The sequence below is a fragment of the Nannospalax galili genome, unplaced genomic scaffold (assembly GCF_000622305.1).
Source record: "Nannospalax galili isolate Female #2095 unplaced genomic scaffold, S.galili_v1.0 scaffold337, whole genome shotgun sequence".
Taxonomy (NCBI): domain Eukaryota; kingdom Metazoa; phylum Chordata; class Mammalia; order Rodentia; family Spalacidae; genus Nannospalax; species Nannospalax galili.
The window spans coordinates 926,081-931,605 of NW_008340932.1; positions in this window are offsets into that span (position 1 = coordinate 926,081).

Sequence of the window (5,525 nt, forward strand, 5' to 3'; positions counted from 1 at the left end):
TTTATTTATCATTCTTTTATCATATCTTCTGATATCAGTCAACAAGACTTTCTTTTTAAATGCTTTCTCTTTTAATATAATTTTATTGAATTTTTGTGTCATTTTTAGTTTTTATGTTAAATTTTATACTTGATGACACAGTTTATTTCTCTACAAGTCTACATCACAGATTAAAATATCATCCCCTTTCTGATAGTTACATCAGCATAATTCTCAAGCTGAAAGTTTTATCTTGGTACCACCTTGTACACATATTAAAGGCATATTCTAGGCAGTTTTTAAAATACTCCAGTGGCCATAAATGTGCTCAAATTGAACCAAATATGGCCTCTTTTTGTGCATGATTTATTATTAGTATCTATGGAAAAGTCAATTTTTCATAAGGGAAAGAAAATAAAGTCGACTTCTTTTTCTTTTTTTTTTTTTTTTTTTTTTTTTTTTTTTTTTCTCCCGTCTCTCTGTAGCCCCAACTGGAACTCACTATGTAGACCAGGCTGGCCTTGAACTCACACAGATCTGCCGGCCTCTGCCTCCCAAGTTCTGGGACTACAGGCGTGTGCCACCACACCCAGCTTAAAGTGCCCTTTTTAAAAATGTTTTTTGTATTATGCATGACTTCTAATATTAAGCTGCTAGTTACCACCCTAGGAAAACACCTTCACTTGAACTTTCACAATTTCCAGATGGTATAGGTGTTTTTTTTTTAATTGTCTTCCTCAAAATTCACTAGTATATAAATTCAGAATTATTTAGGCCAGTAGGAAAAACTTTTTGCTGCATCTTTCAACCAGAAACAGTGGGGGTCTAATTTACACTGAAGTGCCTTAAAAAGGCATCTTTCCAAAGAGCAGTTTAGTTATCATTCAAATAAATCTGTTCCTGATTATTCAAAATGGCTATTCTTGCTGTCCCCAAAGGTCTTGTTTAAAAGATGGAAGCAATCTAAATGTCCCTCAACTGACAAGTGGATAATGAAAATGTGGTTCATTTATATGATGGAGTTTTACTCAGCAGTAAAGAAAGATGAAACCATGAAATTTGCAGGTAAATGGATGGAACTATAAATTGTTATACTAAGTGAAGTAACACAGACTCAGGAAAAAGAAAACACAGAAAAAAAAATGATGTATGTTCTTCTTGATATGTGGATCCTAACACCAAATCCTGGTAAGTGAGTATGTATACAGACATAACTGCAGGAACCAGGATAATGAAAAGGAACCAGGGAAGCAAAGGGAAAGAAAGAATCTTAAAGAAAAGAACAGTAGGAAACAGGTATTAATAAGGGAGCTAGGGATAAAAATGGGGTTATTTTAAGGGGAGGAGGGAGGGAAGGTTATAAAAGGAACCTAGGGGATAAAGGGAAAGAAGGAGCTCAAGAGATGTGGGACCATAGGAGAAGGGTATTATTAAGGGAGAAATGGGGAAAATGGGGACACCTTAACCTTAAGAGGGGAAACCATGGTGGAAGGGTTAGATAATGTGAGAGTTAAATAATGTGTAGCTAGTTTTCAAAATCCAGAAGGAACTATATTAGTCCAACAACCTATTGACAAATTATACATACAACTAGATCAAGGAATATAATATCTGTCTAGTCAAGGTTTACCTGAGAACCTTTGGTCTTTGTCCAAGCTCTATCTACATGACACATGGTAATTAAAAGTACCAGACTGGTGGAACTGATCTTCTTGGATGTCTAACAGCCATACTTTGAGGCCTGTATTAATTTGGTCAGAGGGACATAAAGGACAGTTTTTGCATCTCTCAAAATGTAAGGAGGCTGTAGAGATGCCACCAGATGGACTTGAATCTGTGTCCACTCTACAAAGAGGAGGGTCAACACAGAGGAAACATTTCCTCCATGCTTCCAAGCGAAGCCAGCCATGATCTAGCAGGACCTTTGATTTATCTTCACATAGATGGAACTGGTAAAAGAAAGGAGCCAGGGGCTTAAGAGTAAAAATGAATTGGTTTATCTAGACCAACTTTAGGGTCTTAAACACCCAAAAGGAAAGTATAATCAAAGATTAAAGGGGTCAATATAATTTTTAAGAGTCCATTTGTATAGCTAAAGGCTACATAGCAAGAAACAATTCCAGACTGGAGATAACTTCTTTTGACTTTTTGGCCAGGGTGGCCCAAGAGATTCCCAGACAGTAACCCTGCATAGAACTGGGAAAATGAACAGCAGGCCCCAATCTTATCTAAAGGAATATTGACAACTGATTGCTGCTAGATGCAGAACAGCTGATCTCATAAAACAAGGTTCTCTAGATAGGCTGACTAGATTCACCAGATGGACAAGCACTGGGGAATATCTGGGGGTGCCAATGACACAGTGGACAGTAACATGGATTACAGTATAAGGGCTCCAGTCGGGGGTGGGGAGGCTATGGGAGGGTGCCATTTGGGAAGTGGTTATATAGAGGAATAGGATTGTTTGGGATGTTCTGTATGATAAACACAAAAAAAAATCAACAAATAAAAGTGAAATATTTGAGGAGGAAGCATAAAAAATTTAATTCAGGTTAATTAGTAGAGGTTATAAACATTACCATTAAATTCTACCTGATGACTTTATATCCATACTCAGGTGCCAAGGACCCTAGTATAACCTACTGTGACTAGTAATAATCAGTTACATAGAGATTAGAGATGCATGCGCAAACATTTAAGTGTCAGTAGCATTAAAATTGAGTCTTTCTGTAGGGAACAGTATATTTTTAAATGAAATGGAGATCTCTTTTAAAGGTTAAAAACTCATTCAATTTTATGTCTTACAGGGTTTATACTGAGTTCAATATTGTATAACTGTATTAATTCAACTGTGAACCTAAAAATTGACAGCCACTTTTGAAAGAGATGTATCTTTACTCTGGAAATTGTTATTGAATATGTTAAAGCTGTAATGAAATGGTTCTAATCATGTGGTTATTAAATAAATTTTTAAAAATTATTTGATTCCATTTATTTTTTATTAAAAGTTTCAAGGGAAAGGTAACTCAAAACACTACTTTTTAAATTGCAAGTCCTAAACCAGCAGGGACACCCTCCAAGAAGAGGAAGTTCTCTGGAGTGTATTCTCAGAAAAATGGTGGCTTTAAAGTCAGGACTGAATTCCCACAAACCATAGTTACTAAATAAGGTAGCAGCCTTTCAATCACAAAATTCCTCAATATAGTTTTGGAGAAACACATTTTCTAAGTTAAACAATTTTCTTTTGAATGCACTTACTTTTCCTTTATGAAATAAAATAATTGTACCTAATTTAGTTCCACTGTCATTTCTGAAAAATAACATTTAAGTGTGGTGCAAGAGTAAACATTTACATAGGAGATTAATTGAGGCTGATTTTGCTAAACTTGTGGGATTATACTGCTTCCAGTTCCTATTTCTTTAAAAGCTGCATTTACACTCTTGACTAAAAGGGAAAACATGTAGTAAAGTAAAGTCCATTTAGTAGGGGACTAAAGAGAAATAGACTTGGTTTATTAAGCATTCTAGAATGTCACAAATTGAAGTACTTCTAATTAAGGACAGTATCATTGAGTAAGTGGCATCACAAAGTAGAGAATATGCAGGGAGTAACATCAGAACATCAGCCTAAAATACTCAGTTTTAAACTTTAAATGTCACCTGATTTTTAAGATATCAGAGGTGTAATGGAATGCTTCAGTTGTAGTATAATGAAATGTTTCCAGAAAGATAGCTTTTGAATTAAAATATTTTTAGCAAAAAGAAAAGTTTTTAAAACCCTAGTATGGATAATAAAATGTATTAGTTTGTTAGGAATTGCATAACAGAACACCACACATTGTGGTGTAACAACAGGCACTGTTTCCTCATAGTCCTGGAGGTTCAAGGTGCTAGTAGAAATACTTTCTTCTATTTTGTCACTTTTTCCTGACTTATAATGTAATTAATTTTTATTGCATTTTTGTATATTTTATAAACAATATCTCAATCATCTTTATATCCCTTTCCATGTTGGTACCTTCCCAAAGACCCCCACCACTGGATTTCATGCATTCTGTCATTTATATTAAGGCCTATTAAGTGACGCTTGTGTCCACTGATGTTCCCTGGTGAAAGTTCATTCACTAAGACTGTTTAGAGTCAGTCCATTAAAGCTTGGCTCTTCCTCACCCAGCAGTAAACAGCTACCTAATAGTCCTTTGGCTAAGATTGGGGCCTGCTGCCCATTTCTACAGTTCTAAGCTGGGCTTTTGTCTGCTTGAGTTTGCATGGGTTTTGTGCATACTGACACCTTCTGAGTTCTCTCTGCCTGACTTGCAGATCATTGCTCTGTGCTGTTTTCCCAAGGGGTCTCCTCTGTGTATACTCATGTCTCTAGTGTGTCTTTTTTTGTATATCCAAATTTCTTCCCACAAAAGATATGTTGGGTTAGAGCCCACTCACTCCCTTTTTTTAACTTAATTATCATACTAAATGCTTTGTTTCTGAATAAATTGAATTCTGAAGCACGGGGAGTCAAAGTTTCAATGTATTATTTGGGGGAGGCTTAATTCAATTTCTAAGGTCAGAGATGGTTAGTATTCTAGACACGGAGAAAAGTGTGTGACAAGGAAAAGATTTGGAACACACGAGGTATTCTAGAAAATTCTAAGTAGTAAAATTTTGGAGAAATTCTATTATTAGATATCTTCTGCATATGTTGTGACTTGGAGCCACTAAGTCAATTTTTATTAAAGCTCTACTCCATAGATCATACCCTAATGAATATATTATCCCCAAACTCCAAGTGAACTCTAATTGTGTCTTTAGAGATTGAAGTACATATTTCTGGTTGCTATGTAGAAGAAATCTCAAAGGGAAATTAAAGAAATGTATATATTGGGTCAAACAAAGGCACACCAAAATAACACAGCAAAGAATTGCCTTTGTAGACCAGGGGTAAGTACCTGGAATGAAGGAGAGCTAAACAGTTTTCTTTACCTGGGGCCTCACCTGCAATAAGCAGGGGTATGTAGAATTTGTTCAAAGATCATTGCTTTGCCAAGCATGTATGCAGATGGGGATACACATATGAGAGAGGGAGAGAGAGGGAGGGGGAGGCAAATTGTAACAAATGATGAATCTGGTCCTAAAATTCAACTTGAAATTCAATCTGATATATATATTTGGAGCACCATGTATTTAATTACACAGCAAATATCAAGAGTACAGAATATCTAAGTTGATTTTGGCACCACTGTTCGTCCTGCTCACTGCTGTTTGGACCAGTGACGTGTTACTTTCACCTCTTAGAACTCATTTTCAGATGCTAGAGAGAAATAATCCTGAAGACTTCTTGCTCACTCATCAGGGGACAGGGCTGCTGAGGGATCGAGGCATAAGGAACAAGTGTGCCTGGAATGCTACAGCATGATTGTCTGGGATTACATGCATTCTACCTACAATCAGGTGGAGCCAGCAGTTTATTTCACATTGAGGATGGGTTGGAGTTTGTGGGATGAGTTTTCTCTTTCACTCATTCTTCCGTCTTGCTCCTAGGAGAGGCC